Source organism: Pinus tabuliformis, chromosome 5_1 (assembly GCF_031772625.1).
Source record: "Pinus tabuliformis cultivar Carrire ecotype Pingquan chromosome 5_1, CPIR1, whole genome shotgun sequence".
NCBI lineage: Eukaryota > Viridiplantae > Streptophyta > Pinopsida > Pinales > Pinaceae > Pinus > Pinus tabuliformis.
Window position 1 is genome coordinate 493,380,429 of NC_142305.1, and position 12,921 is coordinate 493,393,349.

A 12,921-nucleotide genomic window follows, 5' to 3' on the forward strand; every position below is an offset into this window, starting at 1 on the left:
ACTATATTATGGACATAGACATGATTGAGGTTATTGAGGAGTTGGAATAATGTCACTTGGATTTATCTGGTATGATTTTCTTACATGCCACATGGGCTTGACTCCACCTGTCATCATCTTGAGAGTTGTGATGGCTCTCCCACCTGTCACTTGGGGTTTCGAATTAATGCCGAGGTCCGGCCTGCTGCTAGAGGGCTCGGGTATTGAATGCAGGCCCATTCACCGCCGTATCCATGGTAGGTGGATCCAATGACTCTATGCCTTTCACTTGATAACCCTAACCTTTCAATGCTTATCGGTTGGGTATTTCTTTCATTCTGCTCGCGGCTCTAATGGTTCAAAGCTCTACAACTAGCTGTGAATGGTAATGAGTATGAAGGTTTTATCCGCTAATATTATCGGCTATCAGGGGAAAACCATCGGCTCAGAGCTTAATGAACCGTCGTCTTCAGGAAAACTTTTGGTGATAAGGTAAGGTTGCCTGCTAACCCTTAGTTTCCTTTTCTCTTATCTTTGTCCTTTACAATGAATGGCATCCACTGATAGAAGAATGTTGTAGGCATTCTCAATGGAGATTGTCTCGTTTCTTCCCTCGGCCAAGGTTTCCTAACGAGAATGGTCTTTTGCGAGAGAATTCCAGGTTTTCCCTATCAATGGATTAACTATGTGAGAATTTTTTTGTTTGGAATATTGGTTTAACGTTTCTGTTGTTTTGTTAGGTCTTCGAGGCTTCCTCAATCGGAATGATTCCCTTCAGGTAATGTTAGAGTAAATTGTGTTTATAAAAAAATGTGAAGGTTTGTGAGTTCTAACCCTCTAGTGGATCTCGCAGGTAACCATTTTTCCTTGCTAATGGGACTGAAATGCCTTTCGAAGGGAACTATACCTGATAGCCTAACAGTGTGCCTTCTGTTATGCCTCCAGTTGGTCTATTTAACACTCCGATGACATTGATCTGGTTATTCACTATTAACTGTTGTATAATGACTATATTTAATTATGGGTTGTATCGTTTAGATCGTGGGAGGGTTTCTTGCCTCACGGCACGGCCAACCCTCACCGCAACCAGTAATTCCTATCCTGTTTGGATGGATGAATATCATGACGCATAGACAGGTTGTAATGTTTCTTTGATCCACAATTTTAGGCTGTGAGAAACCTTAATGTATAATCCCTTATTTTTTTATTGTAATAATTTTAACAGTAATGAATTTTATGGCATACGCTGCCTGACTTAAGATACTATGTTTTACATTCAAAATGTAGGTTTATATTTATATTTTTGGTTATGACTCGTTGAGTCTCAGCCCTTTCTGCGGAAAGGCAGAGGCTGGAAACGGTCCTTCCACTTTTCTCAGTTTTTGAATATATATATATAGTCATTTATTTGTATTAGCCGTTTAGCTGGAAGAACCCATGAGTTCCTACTGAAGGTCATTCATGTGTTTGGAAATTTTGTTAGAATTTATATTTCCTTATGGTTTTATCTGTCAAATGCGTTATGTTTAATTTACTCTACTTTCATAGTAGATGTTCTAGTAGATAATAGGGAAGTTGGAAACTAAACTCATAATCTCAGAACTTTAATGAATAGAATTTCTTGCTTCAAGACTGGAATGAGTTTATACTTCAAGGTCTGGTTTTAGACTGCTCTGCTAGAACATAGATAGTATTGTTCAGAGGCTTAGCACTGATGTGAACAATTAATTACAGTTTTCAGTTATATACATATATATATTCGATAAAAATAGAGTCTATATCATTCTTGCATTTCTCAATGGCACTGTATTATTTCCATTAGAATTAGGAATGGTAACCCTGTATTTCCTTTACCTGTAATGTAATGCTGGGGCGAAGAAAAATGTAATAAACCTTTCTATGATAATTATAGAAGAATATACGAAAAGGTTAATCATAGCAGTACTTATCTATTTTAAAGACAACAAGGAATACTGATATACTTAAGTATCTGCTCCTAACTAAATATGTGTTTCCAGTTGGCAATAATAAGCACGGAGTCGATTACTTATCTATTTATGATTAATTTAGTATTGTGCAAATAATATTCCTTCTAGAAGGCCTCTCCACCCAACCATGGACCTGGCAATCACGTCCAGTGTCCCCCTCCGAGCACTTCCTGCTCCTGACAGTCACTAGACTTAACATAGTCTGGTATCTTGGGCTTCAGGACTATTGTCCAGCCGCAAGTCGCACACCAATTCGACTATTTGCCATAGTTTTGTTTTCCCACTAGCTATTCCTGCCCAGCTCAAGGAAAATTCCAGCAGCCCCCCTGCTTCTTTTCCCCTCCCTTTTGGGGAGAAGAGATGGCAAATGTTTCTAACTATTCAAGGAGTTATGGTAACTGTTTCCATTTATTTTTCCCTTAATTAAACATTGTTCACTTTCTTTAGTTAAGTAAAATAAAAAGTTTCTAAGCTCTACGTAAAGCTTGGTAAAAAACAAAAGTAAATATTGTGCAACAAGGGGTGTTACAGCTCTCCCCCCTTATGAGGAACATCATCCCCAGTGTTCTTCTAAGAAAATAATGTCGGATAGGCCTGCAGCATGATCTCTTCTTCTTCCCAAGTGGCCTCCTCCGGGCCAAAGTGCTTCCATTGCACTTTAACCTCAGGGATGGTTCACTTCCGTAAGGTGGTTTCTCTCCAATCTAGAATATGAAGAGGCTCTACCAAGAACTCTCCCTCGGGCTTGACCTGCACAATTTACAATTGGCTATTAGAATTGCACCAAACAACAAATTTTAATGTCACATATTCACTTGTTTTATTACCTGTATATTTTCCCAGTTAATTATATGCTGACAGTTGCATACATATTTTTTTTAGCAAGGATACATGGAAAACATTGTGAGCACAGATGTGGCCAGGGAGTGCTAATTTGTATGCCACTGGTCTAATCTGTTCCAGTATTTGGAACGGTCCACAATACTGAGGTGCCAACTTGGCACAACCCCTCCACTGTAAGGTGTTTTTTCGGGGTTTAACTTTTAAGTATACATGATCTCCTACCTGGAATTCTTTATGAGTCCTCTTTTTATCAGCATAAACCTTTTGCCTATCCTGAGCGGCTATAAATTCTGGCGAACCGTTTTCACTGTAGACTCCATTTCAGCTAACATATCAAGACCCAATGCTAAATTATTAACCGGGTTATTCTAGCCTTTGGGTACCCGACACTTCCTTCCATACAATACCTCAAAAGGGCTCATGCCCAAAGACTCGTGATGGCCATTGTTATACGCGAACTCTACTAAATGGAGGTAGTCCTCCCACTTGTGTGGTTGCTGCATAACAAACATCCTTAACATGTCTTCTAGGACTTGGTTCACTCGTTCCATTTGGCCATCTGTTTGCGAATGGTAGGCGGTACTGAATTGAATCTGGGTACCCAACCCAGTGAAGAGGGTTTTCCAAAATGCGGATGTAAATTTTACATCCCTGTCGGAAATCACTACCCAGGGTATTCCATGTAATCGGAAGATTTCCCTCATGAATATGTCCGCGATTTCTACAGTCTTGTAGGTGGATTTCATAGGTACAAAATGGGTTGTTTTGCTTAACTTGTCCACTACCACCATAATTGAATCATGCTGCTTCTTGGTGCGGGGTAGTCCTGTAATAAAATCTAGAGTGATCGTCTCCCATTTCCATTCGGGAATGGGTAATGGTTGCAATAGACCAGCGGGATGCTGATGCTCTGCCTTCACCAACTGACACTCCAGACACTTGGATAAGTATTCTGCAACATCTTTTCTTAAACCTGGCCAGAAGTAACTTTTCCGGATAGCTGTCAAAAGTTTCTGGTATCTTGGGTGAGCGACATAAGGCTTCCTGTGAAATTCATCTAGTAATAATTGCTTGACAGAATTTTGGTTGGGAATATAAATTTTGTTCCTGAATGTTAACAATTCGTCAGAAGTTATATCATAGTCAGATTGTTTTCCCTTTTTCCAATCCTCTATTGCTTGCTACGAAAGAAAAGTGTATTCAGGATCTTTGAGGGATGCTTCCTTGATAATTTCAGGAAGGTTAGATTGTATTTGACTGAGTTGTATTTCATAGATGCAATGCATTTTCCTTTTTAATGCCTCAACCACTTACTTTTATTTAGCTTTAAGGTGCTTCATATTGAAGTCAAATTCACTCAAAAATGTTGTCCACTTGGCTTGCCGAGAATTTAAACTTAACTGATTAAAAAAAATGGTTAAACTGCTATGACCGATTAATGGCAGAAATTTCTTTCCTAGAAGGTAGTGTTGCCACATTTTAAGTGCGTGTACAACTGCTATTAACTCTAAATCGTAAGCAGAGTATTGTTGCTCATAGTCTTTCAATTTACATGATTCATACACTATGGCCTTTCCTTCTTGATTTAATACTCCACCAACCCCTTCCTTACTTGCATCTATGCAAACTACGAGTGATTTTTCTGGATCTTCTACTTTTAACACTAGTGCAGTGGTAAGCAACTCCTTCAGCGGCTCAAAACTCTACTGGAATTCTTCTATCCAACAAAAGGCATGCCTCTTTTTCTGTAGCAAGGTCATAGGAAAAGCTATTTTTGAAAAGAAATTAATGAATTGGCGGTAATAGCCTGCTACGCCCAAAAAAGATCTAATATCTACAACATTTTTCGAGGCTGTCCATTCCATTATAGTTTTGATATTCTCTGGATCTACCGCTATACCCTCAGCTGATATAACATGGCCCAAATACTGAATCTTGTCCTTGTAAAAATCGCACTTGCTATACTTAGCATACAGCTGATTGTCTCACAAAATCTGCAAAACTATTCTTAAGTGCTTTTCGTGCTCTTCCTGATTTTTTGAATAAATTAATATATCATCAATAAAAATTAGCACAAATTTATCTAGGAAAGGCTGAAATATGTTGTGCATTAGGCTCATGAATGTGGTTGGGGCGTTGGTAAGGCCGAAAGGCAGTACTACGAACTCGTAATGACCGTAGTGAGTTCAGAAGGTAGTCTTACAAATTTCCTCGTCCTTTATTCAGATCTGGTGGTAACTGGATCTTAGATCAATCTTAGAGAATACTATGGCCCCTTGCACTTGGTCAAATAAGTCATCAATACAAGGTAGAGGATATATATTTTTGATAGTAAGTTTGTTTATCCGACAATAGTCAATGCATAACCTTAAAGTCCCATCCTTCTTTCGCACAAACAACACAGGGGCTCCCCATGGCGATACACTAGGGTGAACGTAACCTTTCTCTAAAAGTTCCTAAAACTTCATTTTGAGTTCTCTTAACTCAGGGACGCTCATGCGGTAAGGAGCTTTTGAAATAGGGGCTGCTCCAGGTATGAGTTCGATAGTAAAATCAATATCACGTCTAGGGGGCAACCCAAGAATAGTTTCAGGAAATACATCCACAAAATCCTGAATTACAGGAATGTTTTCTAAGGAAGTCTTCTTGTTTGTATCATTAGAGTATCCTACCTGGACAGCGTAAATCTGACAGCCCTTTCTAATGCATTTCCCAAGCTAGTTAGCAGTGATGGGGCGTAACTTCATGCTTTTCTTGATTCCTTGGATTTCCTTCCTTTGCCCCAACTCTGTAAGGTAGTTCACAGATTTTTCTTTACAATCCACTAAGGACCAACGTCCTTCTAACCAGTCCATTCCTATTAATACATCGTAGGAACCCAAGGGAAATATATTTATATTAACATGAATGAGTTGTCCTGAAACTACGATCAAGCAATTTTCTATTTTAGCAGAAACCTTTCTCTTAGTTTTGGTGGTGTTGTGGTAAAAACACAACCCCCCCATTTTTTACTTGTTCAACTCAAATAATGGGGACCCTTTCTATAAAAATTCTGGCTAAACACTTTTTTGGATTTTTATTTAGTTGATTGCCCTATGCTTTTGTTAATTTTTCCGATTTTTGTTTTGATTGATTTGTTAAAATTGATTTTTTATAAGCTTCTCATTGACGCTTGTTTCGCCACATTTGGTCAACTGGTTTGTAATTGACACTCATTTGAAGTCTCATCATTTATCTAGCATGGGTTAAAAATGCATGAAATGTACAATATTGCATTTTGTAAATAAATTAGTTCAATAATGAATTTATTGTAAATATTAATCCCTAGTGAGTTTTTACTAACATTTTTCTATTTTTACTTAAACAGCCAAATTATTAAGCATCAGGATTTAAGAAATTTACACCAATTTCCAAATCAATTACTAATCTTAAAAATCCATAATATCCAAGTGGCTATAGTTTATTTTTATTCTTTTTATTTATTTTCCAAGTGGCTGTAGTTTAGATAATTTCATGACTAAATTTCATTAAAATAAAATCAAAACAAAACATTAATTTTATATATTAAATCTCAAATTAATAAAATTAATTATTATATAAAATATAATTAATTTAATTAAATTAAAATTTAATATATAAAATTAATATATATAAAATCAAATTAATCGCATCGCGAGTTTACATCGCATCGGGGATTTTGCATTGTGACAAGTTTAAACAACCCCGATACCTTCATAACCCCAATGCCAATCGCTGATACCCTCATATCCCCGATTACTGATCATGAAAACCAAATGGCTTAAGGCATTAACCAAAGTTGTTTTAAGTTTCAACTCACTCATACGATAAGTGAATGAATAAAGAAAGGTAAGTGAAGTCAGGTAGTGTAGGATTTATTTAATATTAGAAAAAATATTTATTAATTTAAATAATAATTTTTAAATTAATTATTATATATAATATAATTAATTGAAATAAATTAAATTTAAAATATTATTTAGATTAATATTAATTGGTTATAAATAGTTAATTATATTAATTAGTTAGATTAATTAATAATATTTTATTAATTAATTAGTTTAGTTCATAATTAACAATTAAATTAGAATTAATTATTAGATAATTAGAATTCTAATTTAGGATTTAATTTTTAATTAAAATTCTGATCTTTTAGCCTGGCAACAAAAATTCCAGAATTGTGCCAAATTTGACTCATCAACTTTAGAGGCCCATAGATTAAGTTTTACTTGGCCAAATGAGACCCAGGATGACTCATTGGAAAGATAAAATCAAGGAAAACATTTCTGAGGAGGTTTCACTAACATATTTGGTCATTTATTGGGTCAAAAATCAAGCAGAAGATTAAGCTCTGAATTTCTAAAACAAAATCAATTTTATGAGTTTTGTTTTCTTCATTTTCATTTGCCCATGTCTCTTTTAATTACAGATTCGCTCATCAATAATATATTTGGCCAATTAAACCATCCCAGGCATCAATACAGAGCTTATATTTTATTTACGATTATTTATTTAAATAGAATTTTGTTGGATTTATTTTAATGTCAAAAATGATATTTTGATTTTATTGTTGCATCTTAATTCATTTTGATTTCTTTTTGCAGAAAAATAGTAGAAGAAATATGGAGAAAAGGATCTTAATCAATGAGAAGGCTTCAACAATTGAAGATTGGAATTTTAAGCAAATAAAATGGGATTTGATAGATTTATCTTCAACAAACTTTCCTCTCAAGAATTCCTTTGCAAATAGTATAAATAATAGATTGAAGAATGTAATAAAAGGTGGCTCTCGTCTGCAATTTTGGACTTCTAAAAGGACTTCCGTAATAGGAATTTAGAGTTGTAGGAGAGAGGAGAGAAAATCTCATATCTAAGGATTATTGAAGATTTCTCCTTTGTATCTTGAATTATGTATGAGGGGCAGAGTTTGTACTATTATGGCTCTAGTTTTGAAGGCAGAAGTTCAAGCAATGTAAAGAACTGTTGGAGACCACGGTCAGAAAAATGGATGCAATAAATTGGTATTTCTAATACTATTATTTCAAATATCAGTTTCATTTCTATGATAACAAGAATGTGTCATTTTATTCATGTTTGTGCACTTTTGTCAATATGGGTAATTTGTCTCAATGTTGTTATTATGTATCTATGTTCTTATGGATTAAATTCTAATTTCTGAGTAACTACTTGCTCATAAACCTATCTTATAAAACTAATTTATTAAATAGTAATGTGTTATGAACTATTTCTGCATATTATTGTTTAATAATCAGATTTACTGATTTGATAATCAATATCATTTTTGTGAACTACTTCCCGAAATGTTGTTGGTTTATTATTTCAGTTAATAGGTCTCAATAGGATGTGTTTTGGTATCCATAATATCAGTTAATTGAACTATTTCATTAACTTGATATTCATTATAAACAAGACATATTTAAATCCCAATACTTTAATTATCTTTCTCTTGGTTGGGTTAGATCTATATCTACCTAATTAAGATAGGATTAAGATTAGTTTATTTTGTTTGCATTATAGAATAAGCTTGCATTTAGATTAATTTCTGCACTCTTTTAAGTTCTATTTTCAAAGAGACAAAATTTTAGTTGTGTCTTGGCTGAACCCAAATCAACTTAAGGGTCATTCTCTTGCCTGATCAGCAAGAAAAAGTGATCTGATATCCCTGTCTATTGGTAGTTAAAGATACATCATAAACCAATAGCAATAGGGATAAGGTAACTGGACCTAGTTAAACCAGTGGGAGCCACCACACCAAACGGAAAAGGAACTGCTTTAAGGTACAGACCGGATGGTTATCCCCCATTGTTGTTGCAACGATTTTCGAGGCATCAACATTTTTGGCGCTAGAAGGAGGGCCTGAAACTTGTTGTCTTTTGGAGTCTTTTCAATTTTAACATTTTATTTAAATCACGATGGCTCCTCTTAAGCTTCCAATTTAGAGTTGTATCCATGGACGTGCATCTTCCAATACTCCACCCGAAGTGGTAAAACTCTTGTCTCAGGTAAAATTCAATGGTAAGAAAAATTCTTCTGCTTTTAATCATGTCCTTCAATTTATTCAAAACGTTTCAAATTATGATTTTCAATGAATTGATGAAGGCATCTTATGCAGAATTTTTACTCTCACATTCGCGGCAAAAGCCAGAAACTAGTGTAGAACTCTTCCAGTTTCCTCAATTCACAGTTGGGATCAATTTGTTACAATTTTCATTTGTAAATTTGACGGTTATGATTATGAACAGTTATATGATGAAATTGAATATCTACGAAGGTTTGAAAATGAGTCTGTTAAAGATGTTAATATTCGATTTCATTTGAATTGTTTAAGATTTAAAGTCGAAGATAAACCTATAGAAGAAGAATCACTAGGCTGGTTTGAACATATTTGTTCTCTTCCACCCATTCCTAATACATATGAAATTAGTTCAAGCTTTGTTCCATCCCCTCCCAACATAAATGAAAATTCCAATATGGATGTGCAAATAAATTGTGATGAAGAGGTTTCACAAAGCTTGGAAAATATTTCTGATCAAATACAAAAATACAATAGCAGCAATTTTAGAGAAAGAGCTGCCTTGAAATCTGAAAGCTACTTTAAAGTAAATTCAGAAAATTAGATTGGAAATCAGCAAGTGCAAGTAGCAGTGAAAGTAAATAATAAAATGCAAACTGCTGTACAAATTTCTGAATTTTTCCATGACGAACAAATGCCGAAATCAGAGCAGCAAAACAACCTTCTTCAAGAAAGCATGAGCACACAAAGGGATGATTTAGAATCTGAAATTTACAATGAGCATAATGTACAAGAATTCTCAAACAGAAACATTTTTAAATGCACTATTTCAAATTCACATTTTTCCCTTTATCCTGATATTTTTAATGATGGTAATTTATCCTCACTTGGTATTAATGATATTTCTGAAATTAAAGAGGATTATTTAAACGAATTACCAATAATTTTTTATCAAGATAGAGAAACAATAATTGATCTTTCTTTTGCCATTTATGAACATGAAATTCTTGTTTCTCCTTGTTTGGATATATTCGATAAGATTGAAGGGAATTCTAGAGAATGTTGTGAAGTCATTTATGATAATTACTCTGACATTGAGGATGTTGATTTCTATTTTCCTCAAGAGAATCCTCATGAGAAGATTCAAATAACATCTGAGAATGAGTGACATTTCAATTTAGAAATTATTCAAACAAATCCTCATTCTAAAGTAGCAAATTATCTTTATGATTTCACTATTCAAGAAAACATTCCAATTTATGATTCATATCATGATCAAACTCCCATTCTTACTCATAATCATAATTCTCTTTCTAATTCAGAAGTTGGAATTGGCAATTATCTAAATTCCATAATTCTGGCCAATCCTTGTGAAAAAAGAATTTATTTCAAAATGATCGCAATTGTACTGTAACATTAGTTGTACAAATAGTGATTTCATTTTATTTTTGTTTCCTCACTTATTTTGTTTAAATTTAGATTTATTTTTTGATTTTATTTTTCAAAATTTTAACACTTTACGCTACCATATTGAGCACTTTACTATCAAACACTCAATTGATGAATTACCTTATTGGGAAATTGAAGTTTCATGTTATAACCATGAACATCAAAAGCTGTTAACATGTCAATGTCAATTGATGTTCATTTCCTATCAAAATCTTCTATTTTCTCAAAGGCAATATCAACAAGAGAATGTATTTTTACAATCTGGCCAGCAATTCAATTTAATTAATAATTTTCCATTTTATTTGAAAGATTTCCATCCATTTTTCATTAGCTTATTTGAAAATTATTTGAAAATTTTTCCTTCAAGGAAGATTGTTAATAGTTTAACATTTGTACATAACACTAACAATTTCTTCCAGGCCTTTGAATGTAAAAGTTCATATCCACAATTTGGTTTGTTATCTCTTCGTTTGAATATTTCCCAATCCTTAATAGAAATCCATCCAGATTTCTATGATCCAATTGGTATTCAATTGGAAAGGAAATTTCAAGAGGAGATTTTAATTAACTTGCTAACAATCACTGTACATTCTGATTTCAGATTTATTTTCCTCATTGTAGTTAGATTTGAATTTTTATTACTAACATTTGAATTGTACATACATGCAAGAATTAAAATCAGAAAATGGTTACATTTAAAATATGACTATACCTAGTCATTTTCCTGTATATGGTTAGAGCAGAAATAGAATTAATTTAGTTTGTTTATTTTTTTTATTTCAATAGTTTTGCAGATTAAAAAATAAAACAAAACAATCAGCCTTTCTCATACATGTTCAGTGAAAATATTTTCTTCCTATCAGAAAATTTTATTTTTTGCTTTCATTTTTAAATCTATTGCAGCAATACCTCTACTCTGCCTATTTTGAATAATGTCTTGATTAAATTCAATTGAGGTTGCACTTAGCATCAATCGCCTCAAATCCACTTTTCTTCATTTTGGGATTTCCTTCTAAGATTTTCTTTTGAAATTTATATGATAAAAGTTTTGAGGATATAAAAGCTTCATGATTTCATTATCCCATGAAATGTATCACTGTCTATGATAAACTTAATTCTGACTCAATCATTATTAGTCGGTCTAACCTTTCGTGGTAATCATATGAAGTTCATATTATCTTCCTCGAAATTTGCTAAGCTGACCTTAAAGATGTCTATTTTGCTGTGTGCACACATTCAAATCTGTTTTGACATTTTTCCACAATTAGTGGTTTTATCCCATTTTGATCTTTAGTTTATTATTTAATGCTGCAATACGCATCATATTTATTTACTAAATGCATTATTGAACAGTCACTATAACAATATAGATTTTTCTCAATTTAATTTGGAATGAGCAGAGGTAATAAATTTATGTTTCAATGCAAAAGGGAGGACTATTTTCATATCTATTTCTGGTAAATTTTATATTTCCTGAACATGAATAAGCAGATTTTATTTAGGCTGATTGCTCACTCCGATTTAGAATAAATGATGAGATGATTTTGAACAAAGGCAAAATTTTGATAAATCGAAAGAAAATTTAAAGATTCATGAGGTAAAAACTACAGAGAATTTCTTTTACAAGTACGCATTCACAAGTTCATTCTCATCTATTATTAGTTTCTCTTTTCCTTAGTTTATTTTTTATTTTTGTTTTGTTTTATTTGCAGGTTTTCATTTATTTTCAAAACTTGAAGTAAGCAGCAAACCCATTTCAAATTTGCAACAAGTTCAAGGAAATTTTATTTTGTGATTCATTAGAATTTGAACATTTTTAACTTTGCTTTCAACCATCAGAAAACCCAATTGAAATTTCAAGCAATATCATAGGATTCAACTTGATTTTCATATTGCTGATACTTCAGTGAAAATGTTTGCAATATTCTCAGCCCGCTCATCATCCATATCACATCTTCCATATCACAACCATTTGTAGTGAAATATTTCATCGGAAGTAGCTTTTAGCATTTTTGATAACAAATTGTTCATAAAAGATCTCCGATGTATTACCTCGCTCATATGTTATATCGCATTTCACATATCGGAGGTTTGCAGTTGAATATACTTCCATTATCATGAATCGTCGATCTCCAAAAACGACTTTACCGATATTGCGATGATCACATAATTCCAGACCCGATATGGAATTCAAATCAAGTTTATAAAATATCGCGTCCACTCAATCGCAATAAAAGTAGGGGCATAATTTTAAAGGGCTAATGTCTCAGATCCGATATGTTATTAAAATCCCATCATAAGGTTATCGGGTCTACTCTTCATCACATATCGGCATCGCAAGAATTATATTGTGTTTCATTCTATACTTAAAGTTCGCCGATCACCGATTATCTACATCATCCATCGCATTGCTGATATCGCAAGAATCATATTGGCATTTCCTAGATGCCAATTCTCTAATATTCTGAATATGCCAATTGCTTCATCGCATGGTCATACCACTATTCTGAATCTGCGATGCGCAATGTGCAATGTGCAAAGTACAAAGCACGCGATGTGGTGTGTGATGTGCAATTTGCGACATGACTGTCCCCGATCCTAAATATAACA